Below are 13885 nucleotides of genomic sequence, written 5' to 3'. Positions count from 1 at the left end.
GAAGTTGGTTGGCAACGTCAAGAAGTCAGACTGCCTGGAGCAGGAAACCGCTAAATGTTTATATATGATTTATGGAAGAGATGAAAGAAAGGAAAAAGAAAACATCAAACAGTTCCAGATGACCATGTTTCAAGGACAAGATGTTCCCTCTGAAGATCAATGAGACACCTCCTGAAACACAAGAACAGCTTACGTTTGAGATCCAGTCCCTCATGAATGTGGTGTAGGTTTCTGTCATAACCATATTTATTACAGTCAGGGATTTTAATGAATTAACATATATTATTGCACTACATCATGACATTCAAAAACCTTGAGGTTGTCATTTATTGAGTAAAATATTAATACAGACATAGCTCAGATTAGGCCTAGATCAAATGATGCATGCTGAGCAACCAAAAACTATAGTGTTGAAATTAAATGATGACAAATAATGCAGTAGTTTCTTTTCTACTAATCTTTAATCTCAGAACTGTATGAAAAAATAAATCTAATTGGATTTTCTGGCGGTTACATGATTGAGTCAGTAGGTGGCGCCGAGCGAGTCCATGATTCGTTCACTTAATTAAATGTCTGAACTAGTGATGGGAAGTTCGGATCATTTTACTGACTCGGACCTTTGAGTCTCGTTCAGCAAAATGAACGAATCTTTTTTCCGAGTCATTTCGTTCATTTCGTTCATTTTAGCAAAATATAATTAAAATGTTACGTGCTACTTCCCTAACACATCTACTACTTATGCAAACGTTGATCACACTACAAACAATACAAACTATAATGCTATAAGAAACAAAAATGATTAATTAATCGTTTACCTGGGTCTTGATTAGCTCACCTCACCTCTTATCTGACAAGTCTTCGGGTTTGAGTCGTTCGTTCATCACGTGACAGCCACATACACTAACCAATGCAGTCAGAGCTGGAAAGAGAATTGATTAGTTCACCTCCCGAGTCTTTGAGTCATTCGTTCTTTTTTCACGTGACGTGACAGCTTTGGGCAGAGAAATTAGTTAATTTACAACCTTCCTTACAAACGGGTGCATAGTCATTATTAGGGCCCAAGCCAGTAAGGCGAGGGCCCTATTGTTTCCTTCAGGATTATTATTATTATTATTTTTTTAACCTTCCGGGGCTTTTTGGGGATCTTAACATACTCAAAAACTCTTGAAAATTGGCACACACATTGGAATCCGCGGCCATTAGGACGCCACAGAGGCTGGAACCCGGGAATTTGATATACTCCTCTGAGGACTTCTCATGATCTCAAGACATTGGGGATGCTAAATTGCGGAGGGATTTTTGATATCTCGAACGGTTTGCCCGTGGCGAGGTGATGAATTATGGTGAAAAATGAGAGACACAAAATGTCTAATAACATCCACATACATTGTCTGATTTTGATTAAACTTCAGGGTTTTGTTCGTTGTATGATGCCGATCGAATAGATGTGACTATTATGAGTAAAAGTTATAGCGCCACCAGCTGGCAACAGGAAATGTGTCAATTTCAAAATGCTTTGAATTCAGCATCTTATTTTTACCCGATTTGCTTCAAACTTCATCAGAATAATGACAAAACACGGCCGATGTAAAACTGTGAAGGGAATATTGATATCTAAAATATTGTTGCCATGGTAATATGTCAAAGTTGAATATCTTTTTCCGGTTATTTTGAGGCAGATAACATGCTTAGAATTCCATGAAACTCAATACACATATCCGTATTAATGATAGTTAGACACCAACAAAAGCTCATAAATGGGCGTGGAAGAGGCACTCTATAGCGCCACCTTTTGTCAAAAGTTTGGGGGTTAGTTTTAGCTACAGACACCAAACTCGGTACATTAATTGTTCTTATTAAGCCGGACAACTTTCTAATTTACAGTCATTAGTTACGACCAACAGGAAGTCGGCTATTTTTATTTTAATGTTTGTTTTTAGAGAAAACAGGCTGTAATAAATTCATACTCCTCCAAGCAGAAACAAGTAGTTCACACCAAACTTTGTCAACATGATGCCAATATACTGAAGATTTTAAATTGCGGACGGATTTAGGATATCTCGAACGGTGTGGTAATGGTGATTTATTAAAGTAACAGTAAAACAAATAGCAGTAATTTTCTTATATCTTTAAAGTGCAGTTTTCAAACATTTCAAAACTTTTTACATAAATATAACAAGTCATTCTGAGGAAACATGCATAGATTCAAAAATGTATCATGCTCAGGGGCCACAAAACAACTAAAACTATAACTGAAATTGGTTTAAAGGTGAAGAGTGTAATACCAAGGATGACCACCAGATGGAGGCATGACCTTATTTTTCATGAGCTGCCTGTCTTTGTATCAGAATGAAAAAGAATGCATAGAATCAGCTGAAATGCTCTGTATTCTCAGTATCTTTACACACACACACACACACACACACACACATACACACATATATATATATATATATATAATTTTTTTTTTAATAGTTATGGAATATTAAATGTACTTGTAACAATTTACATTAAGGTCTCTTTGGTTAACATAAGTTATTACATTAATTAACATGAACTAATAATTTAAAATCATTTATTAATCTTATTTAATGTTAGTTAATACCAAGAGTGTAATACCAAGGATGACCACCAGATGGAGGCATAGCATTAAATTTCAAGAGCTGCCTGTATGTCTATCAGAATGAAAAGTAATGCATAGAATCAGCTGAAATGTTCTGTACTGTCAATATTCTTTTACATATATATATATATATATATATATATATATATATTATAGTGATAGAATATAACAGAATAGAATAGAATAGAAAAAGTATTGGTAACAATTTATATTAAGGTCTCTTTGGTTTTTAATATGAGTTAATTCAAAACTTACAAACTAAGTATGAACAACATATGTTTTACTATATTTCTTTGTGTTAGTAAAAAATTCTTTGTTAGTTCATGGTACAGTAACTAATGTACATTAACCAGAAATTTTAATTAGTAATGTAGTAGTCAATTTTGAACATATCATACACCAAGATTCATAAATGGGACCCTGGACCACAAAACCGGTCTTAAGTCGCTGGGATATATTTGTAGCAATAGCCAAAACTACATTGTATGGGTCAAAATTATAGATTTTTCTTTTATGCCAAAAATCATTAGGATATAAAGTAAAGATCATGTTCCATGAATATATTTTGTAAATTTCTTACAGTAAATGTATCAGAACTTAATGTTTGATTAGTAATATGCTTTGCTAAGAACTTCATTTGGACAACTTTAAAGGCGATTTTTTTCAATATTTTGATTTTTTTGCGCCCTCAGATTCCAGATTTTCAAATAGTTGTATCTCAGCCTAATATTGTCCTAACAAACCATACATCAATGGAAAGCGTATTCAGCTCTCAGATGATGTATGAATCTCAATTTAAAAATCGACACTTAAGACTGGTTTTGTCGTCCAGGGTCACAAATGCTAAAAAACTATTGCTCATGTAAACTTCGTGTTAACTTATATAATGTTGAAAACTAAAAACTTGTTGAAAAGTGTTACAAAAGATTTACATATTGTTCTTTATGTGTGTGTGTGAGAGATAGAGGATAGAGAGAGACTAACATTAATAAAAGCTATATAATTATTGTTCATATTAATTAATATAGTTAATGTTAATAACTGAAACCTTATTGAAAGTATTACCAAAATTGTATATATTGTTGTGTGTATGTGTTTGTGTGTGTGTGTGTGTCTCACAGTCTTGATAGTTTTAGGATTAATAATAGGATTAACCCTTTCATTGCTGTATCCAACAAAACCAGACTGCTAGAGGGTTACTGTAATGCATGTGCCCGCTGGGCACAGTTTTCCTGATGCCACCGGGGTGGCGTTTGCACTGACGGCTTGGGCCCGCCATCGCTGCTTGCAGCTATATTTCTTATTATTTTTATTTTTTTTCGACTATCCGGGGCTTTTTGGGGGCCTTAACGTGCTCAAAAACTCTTGAAAATTTGCACACACGTTGGAATCTGCGGTCATTAGGACGCCGCAGAGGCTGGGACGCGGGCGTGGCACAGGGGCTCTACAGCGACCCCTAGAACACAGTCTGAAAACATGATGTATAGCTCACACATACCCAGTGATGGGAGTAACGGCGTTATAAATAAACGGCGTTACTAGTCTGTCTGTTACGTTTTTCTTATAGACTGTATACTTTATACACTCACTCTATTTTGGTTGATTTGTTCTTCATAAAAAAAAATAAAAATAAAAAAACATTTTCAATTTAGTTTATTTCAATTCATTTTCAGTTTAATGTACTTTATTGGCATGATTTGTGTGTACACTACCAAAACATTTCACAAAATGAATAATGGCGATTATAGTAAATGCAATAATATCAAATATAAGATTCTGTATTGGATCTGGGCTATATAAGGCTCAAGTGTGGCTCATATTTGGGGATTCTGGTTTACTTAAGGCTGAGAATTGGTACCAATAATAAAACATGTTTTGGCCCAGTTCAGGAGTGAATACTGGCTGAGATTCGGGCCGGTTATGGCCCACGTGTGGCCCTCGTCTTTAATCCAGTTCTGGGCCACTTCAGGGCCGTTGTTATGGATCAACTGGGGATCGTGTTAACTGGGGATGTGAGCGTGCACGCAAATATGTTTACCTGGATTTCCAGCAGATGTTAGATGGCGACAGATTCGTCACTGCGATATTCTACGGGTCATAGATTAAAAAACGTTTTTCACCAGTTGTATACATTGGCATCATGCATAATAAAGCGTTTTGATTCCGCGGTGTCCGAACCTGCATATGTCACGCGGTTTTAGGGAAGTTTATGCTCCGATCTCAGGCTCACAACCACGCCCACGTTAACACGGGACATTTGTTTCAATGGATGATCAAACTCTTCAACGAACTGAAGTAAAAATGCAAGTATCTTTTCAATATTACTGTATCACATTGTGTCATAGTGTCCTGCATGTGTTCTAATTAACAGATATAGATTAAGTTAAAATTAGCAGTAGCTAGGCTACCTAAAGCAAACACGAATTACAAAGTCCTTTAATTTTTTATTGACAAGCCTGTTCATTGAGTTTACTATTGTTCTTAATCAAATTAGTTATTTTCTGAGTGATTATATATAAAGAGAGAGAGAGAGATCATGAAAAAAAAAACAGAGATGGGCTACTTTGGCTTGGCTTGAGTTTGTGTGATTGTACTCTGCTAATTTTATTATCTGAGATCTCTTGCTTGTACAGTCAACTCTGGTGCCTCTGTTTCTTCTTCCCTGGACATAAAGTTTCATCCTGGATTTATGACTGATCTGAAATCAACATTTTGCATTGGCTTAGAATTCTGTTCAGAACAATTCTGTACTCAGTTTCTTTTAATCATATAATCAATTAAATTAACTTAATTTTATATATGCTTAATAGTGTGTCTGTATTGTACTGTACATTATGCTCAGTTAGGTGCTTGAATATAAATGTTGTGAATCTGTTGTCTTTCATTGAACATGTAGAGAACACTTTGTCTAAAGTAAATCCTAAGTTCATGACTCCTGCTTTTCATTAAAAACTATAACCTTCAATATTTACTTTATTGCAGACCTCTTGAACTAAAAATATGACACAAAAGTCTGTCAGTTTCATAAATAATGAGTGTGGGCCTCTTTATATATATATAACTTTGAATTATGCCAGTTATCTTCATTTCAGGTAACAACCTCACTAACATTTGGATTCAACCTTTGTGAAGAATTAAGATGACCCTAACACCTGTGAAGAGATAACAACCCCTGCAAAAAACTTATGATCCTAAGAATCAACATGCAAAACTGTACAATTATCCTTATATTGTAATCATTATGATCACAATATGTAAATCATTGCCTAAACATGTTTGTGCTTAACTGAATGATGTTAACTACCCAGATCCAGCCTGTTTCCAGTCCAGATGGTGGATCAGCACCTAGAGAAGACCACAACAGCTCTGAATGTCAGTGGAGACCATGTCAACTGTAGATATGCCCTACAGACAGACCCCCTGCGAAGACCTTGTCACCTTGACAGCCATCAGCACAACTGAACTGAGCCAGAGGATGACATCACTGAATCAACGATGAACTGACTTTAACTGAGAAACTGACTGTTTACTATTGTCCTCATTTTAAAGCTGCTTTACAGCTGAATTGAACTTTGTTTGCATTATTGACACACCATTTCAGTATACACTGTGAAACTATTTGGACACAATCTGTATTGTATAAAGCGCTTTATAAATAAAGGTGACCTCACTTGACTTGACAGACCTCTATTATAAAATTGTACATTTCTGCAATATGGACATTACATTGACAGTCATTTCTAACATAGAAAAAAATGCATTTTATATAAAGCTGCTTTGAAGCTATGCATTATTAAAAGTGTGTGTGTGTGTGTGTGTGATTTTGCTTCAACACCTAACTATGAATATACGTTTGTTGAACATTCCCTATTCAGGATAATTCACTGCAATTTATCTGTGTCACTAATTCGAAATTATATACATAATGCAAAACTATAGCTTGTTTATCACTCATTCTTTAGCAATATAAAAAAAGAAAGAAAATGAAATGCTTGACATTCCTTTGACCATAGCAATATTGATGCTCAAATTAATTTAAGTAAACACCTTATCTAATGCATTTACAACCGTCGTTAGAAAAAAAATAATAATAATCTGTTGAAACGAATATAGCCTAAACAAATTAATCTGGGCGTGGTCTGAGACGCGACAATGAAAGCGCATTAAAACTTCCCTTAAACCGCGTCAAATACATTGGAACATCGACAGGGGAACAACAGAGTCCAATAATGATAAAACATTCACAAATAATGTGGAAAGCTTTGAAATCTGTTCCGTTGAAAATTCCATGTGACGAATCTGTGGCGGTCCAACATCTGCTGGAAACTCAGGTAAAACTATTAGCGTGCACGCGCACGTCCCCAGTTAACACGATCTCCAGTTGATCCATAACACCGTCATTCTTTGCGGTACTTGGGCCGAGGGAAAAGTGATTGTGTGGCCCGGAGCTGGGCCAGAAAACATTTGCTATGTGGGTTGCTCTCTCGGCGACGAGCATATCAGATAATCGTCTATGTATGACAATATCCTTATTCCCTCGTTTCTCAACGGAAACAGGGCGGCTTCCACACACTTGGTAAAAACCCTCGGAGCTAAAGCTAGCTCAAAGGCAAGAGTTTGAAACTCGTATGCTGTGCCTTGGTATGCAAATCTGAGGAATTTCTTGTGAGAGGGGTAAATGTCTATGTGAAAATAAACATCTGACAGATCGATCGTCACAAACCAATCGTTCGGACGAATCGATCGACAAAGCGCATTGTGTGTCAACATTATTTTTCGTAGGTGCTTGTTTAACACACAAAGGTCCAGAATTGGATGAAGGGCTGCTCCCCCTTTCTTTGGAATTACAAAATAACGAGAATAAAAGCCCTGACGGCTCTCTTCCTCGGGCACTACTTTGATCGCCCGTTTGTTTAAGAGGGATTCAGTTTCGCCCGATGCTGCCTTTATTTTCAATTTCCCCAAACTGAACGATGTTTGAACACACCGGGTGAGTGCTTGGTGACACTGTTGAACATAACTCTGAGCTTCCTCGTCCCTCTGACTTTGAGGAGAGCTCACCGAACGGGCCCTTGCCGAACACAGAACAAGTAGGCTGTATTACCACCTTCCCCTCTTTTGCGGGCGGAGAGAGAAAAGCCGGGAAATACCTGCGTGTCAGGTCGCATGCTTCTTCTTCCTCTCCTCGGGGTGGGACGAGCGGTTCTTAGTTGCCATAGCTGCAAATGAATGCTTTCCCCACAGCCCAGAGCCAGCCGGTTGTGAGCGCTGGCCAGCTTGCTGTCCCCCGTGACCAGGTCTTTTAGCCCTAGTGCTCATTGGTCTTCCTCTCGCTGCTGCGGCTGCTGCGAAGCCCTGTCGTGGCAGTTGAGAAGATGGTCACGACGCTGACTTGCGTGGCAAACAGAGGTTAAACGCTTCATCCTCCTGTTTCCTGAGGGTGCTGGTCTCTCTCATTTTTTCGAGAGCTGGGCCAAACAGCCCTTTAGTCGGATTGTAAGCAGAGTCCATTACCTCTGACTTCTGCGCGTCGCCCAAGCCTGACAGGTTTAGCCACAACGCTCTCTCACCTGACACAGCCAGACCCATCATGCGGCCACAACCCTGAACCGCGCCGCGAAGAGTGCAGAATCAGATCATTCACGATGCAAATTTCATCCCAGAGTGCTGGGTTCAGCGTCCCTGAGTACTCGGCAGAGATCTGAGAGAAGGCAGACATCGAGCGCCGATTCGGATGGAGATGGTAAGCCACTGAAGACTCTACCGCTAGGGGTCCGGCCAACCCCAACTCTCTCATCCCTGAATCTCCGACATAGAATGTCCCTTAGCAGGGAGTAGGGTTGCAAAGGGGTGGAAAATTTCTGGTAAGTTTCCGGAAACTTTCCAAAAATCCCAGGAAGATTCCAAAATTGACTGGAAATTTTCCAACTTTTTGCAACCCTAGCAGGGAGCTTGCTTTTAAAAGGGCTAGCCAATGACGGGACATCTCACAGAACCACGCGAGATGTCAAAACGAGATGTTGTCGTGCTGCGTTCGAAACCGCATACTTTCTTCAATAAGTACTTACTTAACGAGCGCTAAAAGAGTACATACTCTACAGCCTGAATGCATTAAGTATGAATGCGATTTGGATATCATCCGCTATGTTGACGTTATTATGTGACCTTAGACGTTATAACAAGCGCAACAACTTAATATATGAGTGACAGGTTTAATTAATCTAAAGTATCTTGAAACTGATGAAATTTGCTCATTTCGTGGTCTTGTTGAAGAAACAGCTGCCCTTTTGTTTTGTGATTGTAATACATTTTGTGTTGATTTAAGTTCTTATATTTGTAACTCCACTAATGTGATCCACAGTTTTATCCTTAAAGCATTTAAATTGTTTTATTACAAAAACCCAGAATTGTTATCTCTTGAATATTTAATTATTTAATTTTTTCATCCACAAGCAAAAGTGTTAAATCTCCTGTTTTCTTCTCTTTCTTGTTGAATTTAACTTGTTTCATCCCTCAGGCTTCTAAAAAAAGCATCATGATGAATTATTCAAAGATATTTAACCTTGTCACTGTGCTTTTTTTCTGTGTATATAATCTCATACATTTTTGTTTACTGTTTTCTGCCATTAAGATTGTTCATTGTTAGATACAACCATCTTTCCCTGATCTTTTATGTAATAAGTTCGGCAATAATAATAATAAAAAAAAAAAAGAGGGACAGGTGCACTAACACCTCAGCATCACTAACTCGACAACCTAGTACAGTTTTCCTCAGCGTTTGAAATGTCAGCACAAAGGATATGCCGGGCAGCTGCTCGAAGATCTCGCCTTTGGAGAAGACTTTTGATTTTATACTCTAAAAATTTAAGTATTTCAACTTAAAAATTAAGATTACCCCAGAATGAATTGCATCGTTTGCCCACCCCACCCCAACACTTACATGTAATAATAATAAGTGCTAACCAATAATTATATGACTTTTTAAATTTTTTTTTTACTTAAAATGACATTAGTAAAACAAGCAAAATTTAATTTTTGTCGTGATATAGCTATACATGAATATACACTAGTTGAACAAATGCAGTCGATGTGAATACATCAATTTTCAGTCAAGCAATTAATACATGAATTAATAAAATATATTTTATTTAATGACAACAATAAGAAACATGAATAAATGAGTAAAAGAATGAATAAAAGCAAGCATCACAATAAATACATACAATATACAAGTCAACAGCAGATGAAACAAAGCTTCATTCAAACTTATTGCTCTAACAATCATGTATTTACAGACGGTGAACCCCACGTCCTACTGCCATCTCAACACAGATGTGTCAATTCTGCAGCTGCGCTGTGCTTCACAATCTTGCTCTTCTCAATGAGGACATTGTTGACCCAGAAGATGAGGAAGACCATGATGATGCCCCCTGAACCACACAACCTTGAGGCAAGAGCAGGAGAACATGTGCAGGACAATCTGGCTGTCACTGTGTCTGCTCCAAACATCTGTGTGCTGCTCTCCATGAGCAAGACTACCTGTAAAACATTTTAACAGATTTAAACATTTACAATTCATGTTGTCAGCATTCCATTTCTTGCCAAATATCATTTCATGTTTACAATTACATGCATTTTTTTTAGTTGTAGCTTTATTACTTTTGTAGTTGGCTAAACCACTGAACTGGTGAGCAGAAGGTTGCTGGTTCGTCACCGGTGTGTCCTTCAGCGAGGCTCTTTTTCTCCAGGTTGATCCAGGGGATTGTAGGTCCCTGTAATAAGAGCACTGTAAATCACTTTGGATAAAAGCTTCATGACATTTTTTGATGATGCTTCTGAAGCTTCTGAAAGTCAGCCTTCATTGTATGAACAGAAACCAGCAGAATAAACTTGACCAAAATCACAACCTCAATGTATTTTGATCTTTCTCTAGATTTTCTCGCTGGCTACTTTTTACTTTTACTTTTTTAAATAGGTCAGAGGATGGAATCTCCTGGATCAAGGTTAATAAAAAAAGGCAAGTCATTATTAAATGTACAAATTCAAAATATGTCTTAAAGCATCTTAATGTTAATACAATCTTTTATTTTGTAAAGGGAAATAAGATGCATTTTAAGCTATTTATTTAAGCTGCAGCAGTAAATAGTAAAAGAGGCATAGTCTCATCTCCCGTTCTCAGGCCCCCGTCCCAGAATGTTTTAGATGTCTCACTAATTAAAACACCTGGTTCAGCTGTAACATTCTGGGAGGGGGGCCTGAGAACTGGAGCTGAGAAACTCTACACTAACGGTTATGAAAAATGAACGCTGTGTATCATAGAAGTTGTTGATATACTGTGTTTTTTCTCAAACTGTTTTCCCATTGCTTATTCTGAAGTGACTGTAATACTGGCTGAACTAGTGTCTGGAGGTCTGGGGCTTCATGAGACGCAGCTACCAGAGCGGATTCCTCAAAGTGAAGATGACAGATGTTTCTCAGGTGAACTGGGCAGTAGGAGACCGAAAGATCAGCATGAACAACAAAAAACTCATTTAGAGACACCAGGCTCCAAGATGTGCATGGTAAGTCTCCACATGGGTCCTTTGGTCTTAAATATATTAAATGGAATGAGAAAAGCCTTAGTTATGTTTTCAAGAGTTCTTAAATTTGGAGACAGAAAAAAACAGGAATTGCAAAATGGCCTAATATGATTATTAAGGGTTAAGGCCCGTTCAGACCAAGAGCGATAACTTTAAAGATAACCATGTTCATCTGTTTATTCTAAGCACACTCATCTGCTTTTTAGAACTCTCTTTAGTGTCATCGTCCTTCGTGTGAACAGGCCTTCAGTTCACTCAAAACTGTTGTTCCAAACCTGTATCAGTTTTTTTTTTTTTTTTTTTTACAAAAGATGATATGTTGAAGAATGTTGGTAACCCAACAGCTGACGGAAACCACTGACTTACATTGTACAGGAAAAATCCTATGGAAGTTAATGGCTACCGTCAACTGGTTACCAACATTCTTCAGAATATCTTATTTTATGTTCAACAGAAGAAAGAAACTCATACAGATTTGGAACATTTATATATTGACTATATACTCTTTGAGTTTGTATGATATATATATATATATATATATATATTTATAAACAATATAGAATGAGGCATTAACATCTATATCAATATACAGTAGTTTGATATTACAAGCACATCTTAAAAATAGAGGGCACAGAGTGAGCTGCTGTGAGGAATTTGTTCCAAACATGAAAAATGCTTTATATTAAGGGTTTCAAAATAATACGTATGTCTATAGGTGCTTAATTTCTATATTAAAATTAAATAGTCTTAAATTTGAATTAACCTTGTTTTAGCTTGAATGTAAACCTTTTATCAAATTTCAATTTGCACTTAATTTTGTAGTACATTAAGTCACATTTCCAAATACTTTGGACCCACCTTCTTTCAGTTATACACTACTACTACTAATCAAATGTTTTACAACATTGTGCAGGTTTAACATCCTGTTTGTTTTTATACTTTAGATGCCTATCAACAACAAGGGAAAGTTGAGAAAAAGGAGGTCTGCTGTGACAGTGCAAAAATGGCTCGGTTGTGGTCCTGAACGGCTTGTGGGCATTTCCTTGTGGTGGAAAGCCCTGAGTTCATCAGACTATCCGTTTAATGAGGAGTAAAGACATCTTTTTTGAATCAGAAAAGTAGCTTCAATCCATGAAAGCTTCAAGTCCTAAACGGCAAACTGGTAATGTTTCAGTCTGTAGTACTTTAGTGTTTCTACCTTTGATGGTGAGTTTTCATTTGCATTTACTTCCAGTTTGCAGATGCAGTTTGCATTTGTTAGGCCTATATGTGTCAGCTTTACAGGCTCTTCCTGGCATTTGCTTTATAAATTCAGAATGAACTGTTCCATGTAATTAAGTCACTTTGTCATTCATTTGACCATATTCTGTATGTAAATTGTATTTTAAGCTCTGTCTCCCAGTTTCAAAAGGCTAGTCCCAGACTAAAATGCATGTTTGAGCTGTCTTAACTGAAAATAACTTGCTCTGACAGATCTTAATGTCATTGGCATTGCCTGTCTCAAGATGCACACCAGTAACGTTTGTTTATTTATTTATTTATTTATTGCATTTTTATAAAAGCTGTTTAAGTATCCTAATTTAAGGCCTAGTTCTGGCTTAAGCTAAGCCCTGTCTGTGAATCCGTGCCCATGTTTTGAAGTCACCACCAAGTTTTTTTTTTTTTAAAGAATCACATGTTTTACTTGAATATAATGCTATTTTCCTGTTCAAATAGTGTGGGTGCAAAAATAAATATTTTTGAATGTAAACTGACTGATGTTGTTTACTTTGAGTGACTTTTTTTATTTTAAAACCATATTAATTGCAGTCCTGCATGTTCTCTGACTGAAAGGAGTAAAAAGCAGGATTGATTTGATAATGTTTCTATGTTGATTCAATGTTAAATAAGTGATTTAATTTACGTTGAAGAAATGTTGATTTTATGACCATCTTGATTGATTTTTGATTGATTTTTCATCGTTGAAATAACATTATTTCAGGGTGCAAACCTGATGAAAAATCAATGATAAACTTCAACATTGATTCAATGATAATTTGATTGATGCATCAACATTGATTCAATGTTGATTCAGTGTTGGTCTGCTATCTGGGGAGTGAATGTCCTTTAGATAGATAGATAGATAGATAGATAGATGAGTTTGATTGGGTTAGAAATAGTACATAGAAGGGAAGTCTGATAGATAGATAGATAGATAGATAGATGAGTTTGATCGGGTTAGAAATAGTACATAGAAGGGAAGTCTGATAGATAGATAGATGAGTTTGATTGGGTTGGAAATAGTACATAGAAGGGAAGTCTGATTGAGTCTAATGGGCTTCAGTGTGTTTAGATTTAAATTTTGACAGTTGGAGTTTGACGGAATGTTCAGATGAGCCAAGACTATTCAATGTAAGTCTATGGGATTTTTTATGATTTTTAATCTTTATTTTTATGAAAACTGTAAGTCGGATTAGTTAGAAAAGATATAGCACGCTAAGTGAGATCAGTCTCAAGACTTGGGCTGAGTTTGGAGTTTGTAGAGTTAAAGCTCTAGGAGGAGTTAGAGTCAGAAATTTTAGTCTCAGAAAAAGAATAATAACTAGATTAAAAAGTTCGTCGAGACAAACTTTAGGTTGGCTTGAGAAAGCCTAGCCTGAATGTTTAAAGCAGTTGTGAAAGCTTGAAGTTTAAAGGTTTTCAG

This window comes from Onychostoma macrolepis, chromosome 02 (assembly GCF_012432095.1).
Source record: "Onychostoma macrolepis isolate SWU-2019 chromosome 02, ASM1243209v1, whole genome shotgun sequence".
Lineage (NCBI taxonomy): Eukaryota > Metazoa > Chordata > Actinopteri > Cypriniformes > Cyprinidae > Onychostoma > Onychostoma macrolepis.
The sequence above is the reverse complement of the archived record's forward strand: the minus strand, read 5'-3'. Positions refer to the sequence as shown.